Here is an 18,025-nt window from a genome sequence, read left to right as displayed (position 1 = left end):
GAGAAACAGACTTCATCACCTGTTTAGTGGAATGGCTTGTTTCTGTGCTTTAAGTACGATTTTAAACACACTGTTGATGCATCCTGTGAAACAGCAAACATGCTCACACATCACAGATTGTTAGCGGGGGAAATTCTGCAAACTGTGCATGCCCAGAATACACAATTATTGGTGGCTACATCCTGTAACTTTGCTGGAGAATCAAATGTCGAAGTGAACCGAAGATAGGCCGAGACCATGCGTTAGAAATTTCAGTGAAAGTACTGGTAAACACACACACAAGACAATTCAATGTGACAAGCTTAATAGCGTTATTGTAAAATAGGTTACATTGTGTAGTCATTTTGTTTAAACCTTTATTTTGGGCATTAGAATTTTCATTTAGCAAGAAAAAAATGCATTCGTCCTCAAAAGCCATTCAAATAATTTTAACGGTTCACTGTCTGATTTCTTTTATTCATGAACCTTACAGATGCAAAGGACTCTTTAATAAAAAAAAAGTGGTTAGCGAGACACTAGCTTTGAGCCTGGATTATAATACATGGATATGAGGGACATGGGGCGAAATTCTCCGTTATCGGCGGAAAGTCCGCCGACCGGCGCAAAGTCCGCCGATCGGCGCAAAAAACAGCGCAAATCCGACTTGCGTCACGTCGGAAAAATGGGTCGATAGTCTCCGGCCCGAAATGGGCTAGCAGCGACGTAACGGGATCCGCGCTTGCGCAGTGGTTCACGCCGTGCAGCGTCATACGCGCCGCACGGCGTGACGGCTCATGAGGCCGCGCTGCTCCCCCCCACCCGACCGGAACTCCCGACCGGAACACCCGACTGGATGGCTGGCCGCCGCTCAGCACCGAGGTTCAAGTCACGTGATGTGGAGGCGCTCCTGGACGCGGTGGAGCAGAGGAGGGACGCCCTGTAACCCGGGCACGGCCGCAGAGTTGCCCCACGCCACAGCCGGCGTCTGTGGAGGGAAGTGGCAGAGGCTGTCACCGCTGTGGCCCTGACACCACGGACAGTCACCCAGTGCCACAAGAAGGTGAACGGCCTTGTCAGAGCAGGCAGGGTGAGCCTCCCCATATCCCCCCTCCCCCATATCCCCCCTCCCCCATATCCGCCATATCCCTCCCTCCCCATATCCCCCCTCCCCATATCCCCCCTCCCCCATATCCGCCATATCCCCCCCTCCCCCATATCCCCCCTCCCCCAAATCCCCCTCCCCATATCCCCCCTCCCCCATATCCCCCCTCCCCCATACCCCCCATATCCACCCTCCCCCATATCCCCCCTCCCCATATCCCCCCTCCCCATATCCCCCCTCCCCATGTCCCCCCTCCCCCATATCCCCCTCCCCCATATCCCCCCTCCCCCATATCCCCCCCTCCCCCATATCCCCCCTCCCCCATATCCTCCCTCCCCCATATCCCCCTCCCCCATATCCCCCCTCCCCCATATCCCCCCTCCCACATATCCCCCCTCCCCCATATCCCCCATATCCCCCCTCCCCCATATCCCCCATATCCCCAAGTGAATCCAGCCCTAACCTTAACCTCTGCAATGCACGCGCAACCAATGGCGTGCATTCATATACCTGCCTAACAGTGTTGCCTTTTACCCCTGCCACCCCCCCCCCCCCCACAGAAGCGCGCACACAACAATAGGGAGCATGTGAGGACTGGAGGAGGCCCCGCTGATGAGAGGCCACTGACCGAACACCAGGAAAGGGCCCTGGAACTGGCTGGCGGACCTGAGGACCGGGAGGTTGCTGATGCAGAGGTCGGCGGCGGACTAGCAAGTGACCCACCGACAGCCCGTCCCCATATTCCCCCTCCCCTATATCCCCCTCCCCGTATCACCTGGTCACTGCCTGATGTATAACCATGCATGCTTCATTGTGTATCGCAGGACCAAACGTCCAGGCACCCATCCCCGCAGATGCAGACCGCCCGCAGGATGCCCCTCGGAGACCACGGGAGACGGAGAGACCCGCACCCTCCAGCATGCGACGCCCGCAGGATGACCCTCGGAGACCACGGGAGACGGAGAGACCCGCACCCTCCAGCATGCGACGCCCGCAGGATGCCCCTCGCACACCACGGGAGACGGAGAGACCTGGAGCAACAGGGAGATGACACCCCCGTCACTTGCGGGAGCGACCACCCAGCGACGAGGGGGGCAGCCACAGGCCCCCGTCACATCCGAGCCAGGACACCACTACCCAGGACACCACTACCCAGGACACCACTACCCGGGACACCACTACCCGGGACAGCACTACCCAGGACACCACTACCCGGGACAGCAGTACCCGGGACAGCAGTACCCGGGACAGCACTACCCAGGAAGACGAAATACCGGACAGTGACTCAGAGTGGATGGGTGGAGACGAACCCCCACCCCAAAGTGCCATGGACTCAGAGTGGGACGAAGAGCACGACACAACGCCACTGCTGTCACCAACACCCTCCACCATCGCAGAAACACTCACCACGGTTGGGCACATTAGTGATGAGGCGTCACTGGTGCGCACAACACAGCCGTCCCGGTACAGCAGGTGGAGGTAGGAGCAGCAGAGGGACCGGGCGGTCGGAGGGCAGCCCAGCCCAAGCGAACATCTGCCGCCCAGATGGATCCCGGGTTCCTGGAGTTACCACACCCACACATAGATCCGATGCAACCACCGACCCGGAGACGAGCGAAGAGGGTGACGGGCAGCTTGCGGCGGCTGCGGTCGCAGGTGGAGGAGTCCACCCGCGTCCAGGAGCTGGAAGTGGTGCCGGTCATGCGTGCCACCCAGGCCGACACCGCACGGGTGGCGTCCGCGGTGGAGGCAATGGGTGCGACGGTGTAAGACATGGGGAACGGTTTGCGAGGCCTGGGGCTTTCCGGGCAGGCGGCGTCTGTGGCCCAGGAAATGGCTGCCCTCTCACAGGAGGCCATGAGCCAGTGCCAGTGCCAGATGGCAGAGGCGCTCAACGCCATAGCCCAGTCTCAGCAGGCCATGGCCCAGTCTCAGCAGGCCATGGCCCAGTCTCTGCAGGCCATGGCCCAGTCTCAGCAGGCCATGGCCCAGTCTCTGCAGGCCATCGCTGAGGGCATCGGTGCCAGTGGCCATGTGCGAGCCGGCGTCGCACTGTCACAGACAGTGTTTGCCAACCCCCTGGGCTCCATGGCTGCAAACCTGCAGACCCCTGTCGATACCAGCACGGGCCTCCAGGACTGGCAGCGCCAGATGTCGGGGGGGCGTCGGATGGCCAGTCCGTTCATATCCCCCACCCATGTAGAGGCCTGGGGGCCATCGGGCACCCCGAGGGAGGAGGAGGTGGTGTGGTCCGTCCCGGCTCCCTCTGTAGGGGAGGTCCCGGTACACCGCGACACCTCGGACTCCCCCCCTTCCGTCCCAGGTGCATCGGGTGGGCAATGGGCAGGACAGGCTGGCAGCCCGCCATCCCAGTCGCCCGGGCCGCAGCCTGGCCCATCTAGGCCAGGATGCCCCAGGAAACGGCCGCCAAAGGGATCCAGTGTCAGAGGGCAGGAATCACAGGAGTCCACCTCCAGTTCTGCTGTACCGTCTGGGGAACCATGTAGACGTAGTCAAAGGGCCCGTAAGGCCAAACAATTAGACACTGAGTAAGTTGGCACGGTTGCAGGGCACAGATGAGTTTTAGGGGCTAGGGCACGTGCATGAACTCCTTTGGTTATTAAAGTCAATGTTACACCTACAGAAGCTGCCTTTGTGCTCTGTCCAAAGTGTGCGGGGGTGTCATGTACGTTGAGCGCAAGTATGTGTGTGAGGGGTGGTCTTACCTCAGCCCCAGGTGAGTCTGCCCCCTTCCCCCTGGGCCGCCATCAACATCCCCCGGGCAGAGGACGGGACCGTGCGCTGCAGTGTCACAGCCGCATGCAGGGATGGTCCGGGTGGATGGTGGTACTGTGGCCATGGGTCAGACATAGTCCAACGATGTAGAGCCAGGAGCTCACCGCAGGGCGGGTTGTCATCATCCTCCATGGCCTGCGATAGACACGCGTCCACCCGCAACTCTGTGAGCCCGGCCCGTTGTGCCGCAGGTGGATCGGCAATGGGGCGGGGGGGGTGGTGTGCATGCGGGTGGGGTGGGTGGGGTTGGGGAGGGGGGTGAGGGTGCTGGGTGGGTGGATGGGTGGGGGGGTGGGTGGTCGGCTGTTGCCATGGTGTGCGGTCTGTGGCCATACTACCCGATTCCCACGCCCATCTAGTCAGTGAAGCGGGCGTCTATCAGTCTGTCCCGTGCCCGCTGGGCCAGCCGGTAACGGTGGACAGCCACCCGCCTGTGTCTACCCCGTCTGCCCTGACCATTACCCCCATCCCCCTCATCTGGGGAGGACTGCGCCTCTTCCTGCTGCTTCTCCACTCCGCCTTCCTCTGCCTGCGGCACATCGCCCCTCTGTTGGGCTATGTTGTGCAGGATGCAGCACACCACAATGATGCGGCCGACCCTATCTGACCGATACTGGAGGGCGCCCCCAGAGAGGTCCAGGCACCTGAAACGCATCTTCAGCATGCCAAAGCACCTCTCTATCACTCCCCTTGTCGCTACATGGGCATCATTGTAGCGGTTCTCCGCCTCATTGCGTGGCCTCCGTATAGGCGTCATCAGCCACGATCGCAATGGGTAGCCCCTGTCGCCCAGCAACCAGCCTCTCAGCCGGGGATGGCGTCCCTCGTACATGCCGGGGATGGATGACCGCGACAACACGAATGAGTCGTGTACACTGCCTGGGTGACGGGCGCAGACATGCAGGATCATCATGCGGTGGTCGCAGACCACCTGTACGTTCATCGAATAGGTCCCCTTCCTATTAGTGAACACGGCCCTGTTATCTGCAGGTGGCCGCACGGCGACGTGCATCCCATCGATCGCGCCCTGGACCATGGGGAACCCGTCCACGGCAGAGAAGCCCACGGCCCGGTCATCTTGGCTGGCCCGGTCCACAGGGAAGCGGATGTATTGGTGCGCCATGGCATATAGGGCATCTGTCACTGCCCGGATGCACTGATGAACCGATGTCTGCGATATGCCGGACAGGTCCCCACTCGGTGCCTGGAATGACCCCGTTGCATAAAAGTTCAGGGCCACCGTAACCTTGACGGACACGGGGAGAGGGTGTCCCCTGCCAGTGCCACGCGGTGACAGGTGTGCCAGCAGGTGGCAGATGTGTGCCACGGTTTCCCGGCTCATCCGGAGTCTCCTCCTGCATTCCCGGTCCGTGAGGTCCTGGTATGACTGCCTGGGCCGGTACACACGGGGCGCCCTCGGGTGCCTCCGTTGCCGTGGGGCCGCGACGTCCTCCTCCCCCTCCTCGTCCTTTCAGTCAGGTGTCCCTCCAGCCTGGGCGGCTGCCGCTTGCCCCTCTGCAGCAGCCTGCGCCGCCTCTCTGGCACGCTCCTCCTCCTCCTCATCCAGGGCAACAGAGACATGAGCGGCTGCCGCCACGGCGGCCAACATCGCTGGATGATCTGAAAACATGACGGCCTGGTGGGGGGAGGGGAACAATGACATGTCATCATTGCCCATATCCCCTCCTCCCCCCAGCCAGGTGGCATGGACCGCATGGGTCCAACTGTTGGAGGCTGGCACCTGGCCAGGTGGACCAACTCACTTGCCCTCCCATCCCCCTCCCTGCAGGCCATGGCCCAGTCTCACGCCGATGAAAAGGAGGTTTAATTCACGTCGACGTGAACGGTCATCACGTCGACGGGACTTCGGCCCATCCGGAAGGGAGAATATCGGCAGGCCGAAATCGGCTGCCTTGCGCAGACCCGTGACATTCTCCGCAGCAGCGGCGACATTAACGCCCCGCCGACTTTTCTCCCTTCGGAGACTTCGGCAACCGGCGGGGGCGGGATTCACGGCGGCCAACGGCCATTCTCCGACCCTCTGGGGGGTCGGAGAATGACGCCCATGGTCTCCATTGCCTACCTAAGAATAGCTTCACTGCTGTATTGCCTTCAGTTAATTCATTAGACTATCATCATAGAATCATTGAATCTACAGTGCAGAAGGAGGCCATTCGGCCCATCGGGTCTGCACCAGCCCCTGGAACGAGTACCCCACCCAAGACCACACCCCCCACCCTATCCCCACAACCAGTAACCCCACCCAACCTCTTTGGACACGAAGGGCAATTTATCATGGCCAATCCCCGAACCTGCACATCTTTGGACTGTGGGAAGAAACCGGAGCACCCGGAGGAAACCCACGCAGACTTGGGGAGAACGTGCGGACACCACACAGACAGTGACCCAAGCCGGGAATCGAACCTGGGACCCTGAGTTGTGAAGCAACTGTGCTAACCACTGTCTTACCGTGCCCCCCTAATGTCGGAGGTTGGTTTGCTTCACAGCTTAATCTGAGATCAAATGATTCAAAAAGGTAACATTGCCATTAACATAAAAATAACTATCAGCCATTATCAAAAAACAACAGTGGGCGCATGAGGTGCATACAATAGAAAAGTTCCAAAAAGAGATTTAAAAGCATAATATCAGAATTCCAAGGTTATGGTGATCTGGGAAAGAGAAAATTAAGGAGTGACCTGAAAGTGGTACTTAAAATAATGGAGGGGTTCGATAGAGTAGATGTGGCGCAGGGGTTTCTGCTTTGGGGGTAATTAATAGACGATAGTCACATAGATACATAGAAGATAGGAGCAGGAGGAGGCCTTTTGGCCCTTCGAGCCTGCTCCGCCATTCATCACGATCATGGCTGATTATCCAACTCAATAGCCTAATCCTGCTTTCTCCCCATAGCCTTTGATCCCATTCTCCCCAAGTGCTATATCTAGCCACCTCTTGAATATATTCAAAGTTTCAGCATCAACTACTTCCTGTGGTAATGAATTCCACAGGCTCACCACTCTTTGTGTGAAGAAATGTCTCCTCATCTCTGTCCGAAATGGTTAACCCTAAATCCTCAGACTTGTGACCCCTGGTTCTGCACAGACCCATCATTGGTAACATCTTCCCGGCATCTACCCTGTCTAGTCCCGTTAAAATTTTATAAGTCAGGATACAATCTATTGGCCAACGAGCGCAGCTTTGGCACTGCGCGTATACCTGGGAGTTTGGTGAGTGGGGGCATTAGGCGAGAAAGGGAAGGAGATGCTCATTTGCTTTTTCTTTCTCTAACATTTTCAACCTGCAGTAATTGATTCTTACTCTACCGCGGGGAAAGGAACTATCTGTTTGTCTTTCAGGTCTTGTTTATTCCCATGGTTTAAAATAGTACACGAACTGGTGATAAGGTTAATAAAATACATAAAAGTTAAAAAAAAACAATTGGATAATATAAATAAGCAGTTTCTGAAAACACATTGAGGATGGCGGGACATGTGACGTGTCATGGCGGTAGCATGTGTTTTGCAGTGGTGGAGGTGGCCTGCCATTGGACAGTGGTCGGATTTTCCAGTCCCGCCGATGTCAAACCCGTGACAGGGTTTCACCGTCAGTGGGACCAGATGATCCCAGCGGCGGGAACGGCCAGAAAGTTTCAGCCTTTGGATATTTTGAAGGAATACCCAATTCATTTTTTCCCAATTAAGGGGCAATTTAGTGTGGCCAATTCACCTACCCTGCCCATCTTCTGGGTTGTGGGGGTGAAACCCTTGCAAACACGAGGAGAATGTGCAAACTCCACACGGCCAGTGACCCAGAGCCTGGATCGAACCTGCGATCTCGACGCTGTGAGGCAACAGGGCTAACCCACTGCGCCACCGTGCTGCCCCAGCAGAGGTTCTTGATGAGCAAGTGGGGGAAAGGTTATCGGTGGTAGGTGGGAATTTGGAATTGAGGTTACAATCAACCATGATCTTTTTGAATGGAAGAGCAAGCTAAGTGTATCGAGTGGCCTCCTCCTGCTCAGAATTCATATATGCCTACATTTGTATGAGGAATTCAGGAGGAACCTCCTCTTAGAAAAAAGCAAATTACTGTGGATGTTGGAATCTGAAGCATAAACAGAAAATGCTGGACAATCTCAGCAGGTCTGACAGCATCCGTGGAGAAAGAAGGAAGCTAATGTTTCAGGTCTGGATGATTCTTTGTCAAAACCTCTTAGAAAGTGGAACTGCTTAGAAAAAGGTTAGAATATTGATCTCGCTATCACAAGGAGTGGGTGAGGTGAACAGCATAGGTGCCTTTAAGAGAAGCTAGATAATGTTAAAAATTGTGGAAAGTTTGGATTAAAAAATGTAACTGGGATAAAATAAAATAAAATTTATAAAAGTGGAGTTGATAATGGCAGCTGTCTAAAAGGATTTTGATATGCGAATTAGCATATCAATGAGAAAAGCAAGTATTTTCCCCTGTGACTAGGGGGGAAAAGGTGTATAGAAGGGGTCACTTCAAAGGGGAGAGATAAGGAAATTGATACGGAGGTGCTAAAACCAGATCCACAGGGTGAGTAACATCAAAGGGGAAAAATGATATATGCATTGCACAATAACTGAAGAAAGGAACATAGTGGCATCACAGCCACACCCAGCTGCAGAAACAGTCTATGAAAAACAAGTTATTGCCAAATGGATAGCCAGTGAAGTATCCAGTGGCCTCCTTCTGCTCAGAATTCATATATGCCTACATTTGTATGAGGAATTCAGGAGGAACCTCTTAGAAAAAAGCAAATTACTGTGGATGTTGGAATCTGAAACAAAAACAGAAAATGCTGGACAATCTCAGCAGGTCTGACAGCATCCAAAACTCAAACCAAGACGATTTTGCCTTCACTGAAACGGAAGACGGTTTTCCCAACCATGGACAAATAACCTGTGCATGATAAGTATCTGCTGGATTTAGTTCATAGAGTTATATAATATTGGATGTTGTTTGGGAACAAGAGGGTGTCACAGAATTCAGGAACGCTGGGTAGATGGGAAACAAGGGGTAGTTTGATGCAATACTGTGTAGGTATAGGCATCAGTGTAATTAAGTACTATAGTGTTTTATAGTCCTTCTTGTTGTGTCTTTTTTCTTTTAGTTACTAAGCATTCTTCAATACCAAATTGAAAATTTATACCACTAAGAACTGGTGTTCCAAGTTACCCTCCGTGGGTTTGGGATATTCTCATACTGAGCATCAGAGGGGTTCATAACAAAAACTCTTTGGTGGGAGATTAAAAAGCATTATTCCTTGAGTGGAGGGAAATTTGTGACTTTTAAATGTAACAAGAGTGAAGAAAGCATGGATCCCAGTGAGGAGGTGTGCGATTCAAAATGACTGCTCATGACTCTTGCCATGGCTATGACTTGTTTGGGAGTAGACAATATAACCTTGGAAAGTTTGAAAAGAGTAGATTCATAGAATTTACAGTGCAGAAGGAGGCCATTCGGCCCGTTGAGTCTGCACCGGCCCTTGGAAAAAGCACCTTACTTAAGCCCACACCTCCACACTATGCCCGTAACCTAATAACCCCTCCAAACCTTTTTGGACACTAGGGGGTAATTTAGCATGGCCAAAACTGCGGGAGGAAACCGGAGCACCCGGAGGAAACCCACGCAGACACGAGAAGAACGTGCAGACTCCGCACAGACAGTGACCCAAGCCAGGAATCGAACCTGGGACCCTGGAGCTGTGAAGCAACAGTGCCAACCACTGTGCTACCGTGCCGCCCAAGCTAAATTGATGAAATTGACAACACGTCAGAATTAGAATTATCAACAGGGGCTAAGAAAGCTGAGGTAATTGAAAGAATAGTGAAGCGTTTAAATGTAGAAGAGCTTTTTTAAAATTCATTTTGCGGGACGTGGACCTCGCTGGTTGGGCCAGCATTTATTGCCCATCCCAAGTTGCCCTTCAGGTTGTCAAGTAGACCGACTATTTTGAAAAGTGAGGAAATTGAATTCGCTAAAATTCAATTACAAATGAGACAATTGGAATTACAGGAAAAAGATAAACAGAAAGAAATAGAAATGATGAAATTAGAAATGTTGGAAAAGGAAAAAGAAACAGACATGAAAATCCTGAACTAGCCATGCAGATAAAGCAAAAGAAAAGAGAAAGAGAGAGAGATTTCCAAAAGAAAATTGAAACGAGGAAACTTGACAAGAAAATGGAAAGATTAACAAGAGAAGACAAGGAAAAGAAGAAATAGAAAGCATTTCAATATAAAATGATGGAAGTTAAAGCAGAGGCACTAGATCAGGGTGAGGAATGAAGTAGTTTCAGACATGAATCTCAGGGGGAGACGTTCAGATTTGTACAGATACTTCCAAGATTTGATTTAAAAAGATGTTGAGGCATTTTTTAATTAATTTGCGAAAATGAAAATAGCGAGACAAATTAAATGGTTGCAAGGTATTTGGACACTGCTCTTACAGAATAAACATGTAGGTAGGACTGGTGAAGTCTATAGGTGTTGTGAATAGCCTTGGAATGAAACAATCTAAATCATCGGCGTAGCATCCAGAGTCACAGGGAGCATTAGAGAGGTGGAATCAAACTTTGAAAGCCATGACGAGAGCGCGTCGTCAAGATTACCCTCATGTTTGGGGCAAAGGGATTACGTTTTTAATATTTGCCATTAGGGATGCGCTAAATGATTCTCCAAGATTTAGTCCTTTTCAATTGATTTGTGGACATGAAGTTAGTGGACCACTGAAATTAATCCAAGGAAAATTGTTCAGTCAGAAATCAGGGGCGAAATTCTCCCCCAACGGCGGGATGTCCGCCGACTGGCGCCAAATCCGGCGCAAATCAGACGGGCATCGCGCCGGCAAAAAGGTGCGGAAGTCTCCGCATCTTTGGCGGCCTAGCCCCAACATTGAGGGGCTAGGCCGACGCCGGAGGGATTTCCGCCCCGCCAGCTGGCGGAAATGGCGTTTGTTGCCCCGCCAGCTGGCGCGGAAATGCGGCGCATGCGCGGGAGCGTCAGCGGCCGCTGTCAGTTTCCCAGCGCATGCGCGGGAGCGTCAGCGGCCGCTGTCAGTTTCCCGCGCATGCGCAGTGGGGAGAGTCACTTCCTCATGGTGGAGACCATGGCGGAGGCGGAAGGGAAAGAGTGCCCCCACGGCACAGGCCCGCCCGCGGATCGGTGGGCCCCGATCGCGGGCCAGGCCACCGTGGGGGCACCCCCCGGGGTCAGATCGCCCCGCGCCCCCCCCCCCAGGACCCCGGAGCCCGCCCACGCCGCCTGGTCCCGCCGGTAAATACCAGGTTTGATTTACGTCGGCGGGACAGGCAATTCCTGGGCGGGACTTCGGCCCATTCGGGCCGGAGAATCCAGCGGGGGGTCCCGCCAACCGGCGCGGCTGGATTCCCGCCCCCGCCCAATCTCCGGGAGCGGAGACTTCGGCGGGGGCGGGGGCGGGGGCGGGATTCACGGCGGCCAACGGCCATTCTCCGACCCGGCGGGGGGTCGGAGAATGACGCCCCAGAGACTGCACTTTTGGATTACGTTTCAAATTTCAGTGAAGGACTGAGTGGGGTGTGTGAGATGGTAAGGAAGCATTAAAGACAGCATAGAAGGGCATGAAAGCAATGGCTGATAGGAGAACACAGGCTCATAGATTTGTAGCAGAGGAGAAAGTGTGAACCTGCATTGGGCAAACTGTTGAAAGTTAGATTTAGTGGACCACCTCACAGAATAGGTCATATTAACATGCTTAAGAGATATTGGGATAAAACAGAGAACATAGAACGGTACAGCACTGCACAGGCCCTACAGCCCACGATGTGTCGACCATTTAACCTAATCTAAGATCGCGAACATAGAACAGTATAGCACAGTACAGGTAGAGGAGATCAGGACGTGTATGAGGTCTTGGTAGTAATGAAGCAGGGAGCAGAGAAAGGGTTACATTCTGAGAGTGACTCTGCTCTACTTCATTTGGATAGTGGGGAAGAACTGGGAAATTTAAACAACCAGGTATGTTATGACTCGGATAAGAGTTAAGGTGAATTGGAAGAGTTTGTGCAGACTTATCATATTTGTGGAAATAAATTAGGTAGAACAGAGATAGAAATGCATGATGTAGAGGTGGAGGAAACAGTTTCCATAAAGCAACATCCATATAAGTTAAATCCAGCAAAGTTATTGCAAGTACAGAAGGAAATTGAATTTATGCTCCATAATGTCTTTATTGAATTGAGTTCTAGTGATTGGAGTTCACCTACCGTAAAGGTTTCCCAATCCAGATGGAATACAAAGACTTTGTGGGAAAGTGAATGTTGTCATCAAGAGTCATTTGTTCCCTATACCATGGTTGGAGGATTGCATTGAAAGAGTTGGACACTCTAAATTCATCACAAAAATAGACTTGCTAAAGGGATATTGGCAAGTACCTTGATCTGAGAGGGCAAAAGAAATTTCAGCTTTCATGACGCCAAATGGACTTTATCAGTTTAAAGTTATGCGGTTCAGAATGAAGAATGCACCCGCAACATTTCAGAGACTAACAAATGAAGTTAAACAAGGACTGCAGTGTACATTGGTGATTTAGTGGTGTTTAGTCAAAGTTGGTAAGGACATCTGCAAAGAGAGCCAGTGGCATAGTGGTATTGTCGCTGGACTAGTAAACCAGACAGCCAGAGTAATGCTCTGGTTCAAATTCCACCTCTGCAGAGGGTGAATTTGAATTCAATAAAAATCTGGAATAAAAATTCAAATGATGACCCATGAAATTAATATCATAAAAGTCCATCTGGTTCACTGATGTCCTTTAGAGAAGGAAATCTGCCATCCTTACCTGGTCTGGCCTACATGTGACTCCAGATTCATAGCAACATGGTTGACTCTTAAATGTCCCCTCAAGGGCAATTAAGGATGGGCAATAAATGCTGGCCCAGCCTGAAACACCCATGTCCCATGAACGAATATAAAAACACTTGAAAGAAGCTTATCTAGTCACAAAATTAGCAGAAAGCTAATTTGATATAGCTCAAATTTCATATTTAGGACACATGAGATATGAAAATTTGGGATTTTCCAGAACCTGCAAGATAAGAAATGTTATCATTTCTGGGAATTAGAGGGCAGCACGGTGGTGCAGTGGTAGCTGACTGCAGTCTCACGGCGCCGAGGTCCCAGGTTCGATCCCGGCTCTGGGTCACTGTCTGTGTGGAGTTTGCACATTCTCCCCGTGTTTGTGTGGGTTTCGCCCCCACAACCCAAAGATGTGCAAGGTAGATGGATTGAATTTGCTAAATTGCCCCTTCATTGGAAAAAATTAATTGGGTACTCTAAATTTATTATTTGTTTTAAATTTTAATTTCTGGGAATTAGTGGATGTTATCAAAGGTTCATGCCGAAATTCAGCAGTGTGGTAGCACCACTAACAGCACACTTGAAGAAGAACAATAAGTTTAACTGGATGGAGGACTACCAGACTGCATTCCAACATTTAAAAACTGTGTTGACAACAGTGCCAGTGTTAGCCGCACCAAAATATGAAAAACAGTTTCAACTGGTTGTGGATGTTAGTAACATTGGTATGGAGGTTGTGTTGTTATAAGAAGATGAACTTGGAATTGAGGAGCCTGTGGGGGTATTTCTCAAGGAAATGAAATCCTCATCAACAGGAGTATTTCACAATTGAAAAAGAGATATTTTCATAATAGTCTAATAATCTTTATTGTTGTTACTAGTAGGCTTGCATTACACTGCATTGAAGTTACTGTGAAAATCCCCTAGTCGCCAAACTCCAGCGCCGATTCGGGTACACTGAGGGAGAATTCAGAATGTCCAAATTACCTAACAGCCAGTCTTTTGGCACTTGTGGGAGGAAACCGGAGCACTTGGAGGAAAACCACACTGACGCAGGGAGAATGTTAAGGCTCCTCACAGACAGTGAGCCAAGGCGGGAATCAAATCTGGGACTCTGGCGCTGTGAAGCAACAGTGCTTACCACTGTGCTACTATTAGCATTAGAACACCTTGAAATTTATGTTGCCAGTAATTCAGCAGAAACAATCATATTTACAAATCATAATCCCCAAAAATGCCTGGCGAGGTTTTGCAATCAGATCACCAGGCTATATAGCGTTTGTTGCTGCACCCATTTAGTTTGAAAATCATTCATGTGGCTGGGAGAGAAAATGGGCGGGATTCTCCACTCCCGCGCCGAAGTGGCGGCGCCGTCGTGAACGCCGTCAAGGTTGTTGATAATGGGCCAGGATCGAGGCCGAGTCATCTACACGCGCCAGGCCTTGTCGACCGCGTAAAGGCGGCGCCGCATAGATGACGTGGCCGGCGTCGCATAACAGGCGTCATCCGCGCATGCGTGGTTGCCGTCCTCTCTAAATCCGCCCCGCAAGAAGATGTCTGACGGATCTTGCGGGGCCGCGGAAGGAAGGAGGTGCTCCTTCAGAGAGGACGGCCCAACGATCGATGGGCACCGATCGTGGGCCACCCCACATTTGAGGTACCCCCCGGTGCAGGGTCCCCCCTCGCCCCCCCGCAGGTCGCCCCACAAGCATTCATGCACCGTTCACAACTGCAGCGGCCAGGTGTGGACGGCGCCGGGGGGAACCCGCCGTTTTGGCCTGGCCGCCCGGCCCATCCGGGCCTGAGAATAGCGGGGGTGACGGAGAATCGCCATTTTCGGTGTCTCCGGCGATTCTCCGGCCTGCGGCCCGTGAAACTCGACCGGGCCGTTCCCGCCGCTTGGGAGAATCGCGGGAGGGCGTCGGACCGGCGTCCCGGGAAATTTTTGCGGCACAGGCGATTCTCCCAACCGGCGCGGGAGTGGAGAATCGCGCCCAACATGTTGCCTCTTTTTAAAAATGAAGCACCCTAATTTGAAAGACAATTAAATTTTTCTACTATTTCTTTATCAGTACGATATTATTGATCTTTATAAAGATTTACAAACATGCATGAACATAAACTATATCCCAAAGTATTTACACACAATGGGCGAAATTCTCCGGAAACGGTGCGATGTCCGCCGACTGGCGCCCAGACGGGCATCGCGCCGGCCCAAAGGTGCGGAATGCTCCGCATCTTTGGGGGCCAAGCCAGTTGGCGGAAACGGCCTTTGGTGCCCCACCAGCTGACGCAGAAATGACATCTCCGGGCGGCGCATACGCGGGAGCGTCAGCGGCCGCTGACAGCATTCCCGCTCATGCGCAGTGGAGGGAGTCTCTTCCGCCTCCGCCATGGTGGAGACCGTGGCGGAGGCGGAAGGGAAAGAGTGCCCTCACGGCACAGGCCCGCCCGCGGATTGGTGGGCCCCGATCGCGGGCCAGGCCACCGTGGGGGCCCCCCCGGGGCCAGATCGCCCACGCCCCCCCCCCAGGACCCCGGAGCCCGCCCGCGCCGCCTTGTCCCGCCAGTAAGGTAGGTGATTTAATTTACGCCGGCGGGACAGGCATTTTAGCGGCGGGACTTTGGCCCATCCGGGCCGGAGAATCGAGCGGGGGAGCCCGCCAACCAGCGCGGCGCAATTCCCGCCCCCGCCGAATATCCGGTGCCGGAGACTCCCGGCGGGGGGTCGGAGAATTTCGCCCAATGTTCCCAACAGTCTCTGTTCCACTCCTGACGAGGCATCAGCAAAGACGTTGGGCGCGATTCTCTACTCCTGCGGGGAGAACATGCAAATTCCACACAGACAGTGGCCCATTCTGGGAATCGAACCCGGACCCCTGGCGCTGTGAAGCAACAGTGCTAATCACTGTGCTACCATGGATTTTGCCTTCACTGAAACTGAAGACAGTCTTCACAAACGTGGCCAAATAATCTGTGCATGGTAATTATTTGCTGGATTTAGCTCATAGAGTTATATAATATTAGATGTTGTTTGGGAACAAAGCGGGATCTCAGAATTCAGGAAAATTGGAAGTTGGGAAACAAGGGGTAGTTTCATGTAATTCTGTATGGGTTTAGCCATCAGTGTCATTAATGTTGCAGTGTATTATAATCGTTTTTGGTGTTTTTTTCTTTTAAGTTAATAAACATTCTTTATTAATTGATCACAAAATGACTGGACTATTCCTCCCTGATTTACATATCTTTTCTCACAGTATACTAAATTGAAAATATGCACCACAAAGAGCCAGTGTTCCAAGTTACCCTCCTGGAATTTGGGAAACCCTTGCATTTACCATCAGCGGGGTCCTTAACAATAACACATAAGGGAGAAAAGAATAGCTGGACATGCTGATAGGGTTAGATGCAGCAAGATGGGAAGGAGGCTCTTGCAGCACCTAGGTCCGTTGTACAAAATAGCCTGTGCTCCATGTCATATACTCACCTATACAGTGTTTTAGCACAGATCACTGGTGAAGAACACTTTTTCTAAATTAACAGTTTTATTTTGATTTCTGTATTACATTGAACAGGCACAAGAGATCACTTCTGTTTAGGGTAGTGCAAACATAACCTTGGAACTATTTGAGAACTAGCCTAATGCTACGAATGTAATAGGCATTGGGTCAGTCAATTTGCAGACGATCCGAAGATTGGTGGAGTTGTGGATAGTGAGGAGGGCTGTTGTCGGCAGCAAAGAGACATAGATAGGATGCAGAGCTGGGCTGAGAAGTGGCAGATGGAGTTTAACCCTGGAAAGTGTGAGGTTGTCCATTTTGGAAGGACAAATATGAATGCGGAATACAGGGTTAACGGTAGGATTCTTGGCAATGTGGAGGAGCAGAGAGATCTTGTGGTCCATGTTCATAGATCTTTGAAAGTTGCCACTCAAGTGGATAGAGCTGTGAAGAAGGCCTATGGTGTGCTAGCGTTCATTAGCAGAGGGATTTAATTTAAGTCGTGAGGTGATGATGCAGTGGTACAAAACCTTTGTAAGGCCACATCTGGAGTACTGTGTGCAGTTCTGGTCGCCTCATTTTAGGAAGGATGTGGAAGCTTTGGAAAAGGTGCCAAGGAGATTTACCAGGATGTTGCCTGGAATGGAGAGTAGGTCTTACGAGGAAAGGTTCAGGGTGCTAGAATGCCTTTTCTCATTAGAACGGAGAAGGATGAGGGGAGACTTGATAGAGGTTTATAAGATAATCAGGGGAATAGATAGAGTAGACAGTCAGAGACTTTTTCCAAGGGTGGAACAAACCATTACAAGGGGACATTAATTTAAGGTGAATGGTGGAAGATATAGGGGGGATGTCAGAGGTAGGTTCTTTACCCAGAGAGTAGTGGGGGCATAGAATGCACTGCCTGTGGAAGTAGTTGAGTTGGAAACATTAGGGACCTTCAAGCGGCTATTGGATAGGTACATGGATTACGGTGGAATGATGGGGTGTAGATTAATTTGTTCTTAATCTGGTACAAACGTTCGGCACAACATCGGAAACAAAAATAGAAAATACTGGGCAATCTCAGTAGGTGTGACAGCATCTGTGAATAAAGAAGGTAACTCATGTTTCGAACCTGGATGACCCTTTGTCAAAGTTCGGCATTGTGGGCAGTTTTCTTTTATTTGTTCATGGGATGTGGGGCGTCGCTGGCTGGGTCAGCATTTATTGCCCATCCCTGAGGTAATTTAAGAGATCTGGAGTCACATGTAGCCAGACCAGGTAGGGACGACACATCTCCTTCCCGAAAGCTTGAGCACCTTTAGGAGGGGCTGGTTTAGCACAGTGGGCTAAACAGCTAGCTTATAATGCAGAATAAGGCCAACAGCGTTTGTTCAATTCCCGTACCGGCCTCCCCGAACAGGTGCCGGAATGTGGCGACTAGGGGCTTTTCACAGTAACTTAATTGAGCATGCTTGTGACAATAAGTGATTACTTTATTATTAAGGACATTAGTGAACCAGATGGGGTTTTACGACAATTGACTTATTGTCATCTTTAGACTTCTAATTCCAGATTTTTTTTATTGAGTTCAAACTTCACTATTTGGAATGGTGGGATTCGAACCCGGGTCCCCAGAGCATGACGCTGGGTCTCTGGATTACTAGTCCAGCGACAATACCATGACGCCACTGCCGCCCCTAAAGCTGAGCTACGATGGGCCGAATGGTGTTCCGCATTTTTGTGTATCATGTGATCTTGCCAGAAGAATCATTGTCAATGCGATAATCTGAGAAAAATATTTG

The sequence above is a fragment of the Scyliorhinus torazame genome, chromosome 14, assembly GCF_047496885.1.
Source record: "Scyliorhinus torazame isolate Kashiwa2021f chromosome 14, sScyTor2.1, whole genome shotgun sequence".
Classification (NCBI taxonomy): domain Eukaryota; kingdom Metazoa; phylum Chordata; class Chondrichthyes; order Carcharhiniformes; family Scyliorhinidae; genus Scyliorhinus; species Scyliorhinus torazame.
Note: the sequence above shows the minus strand (reverse complement) of the source record.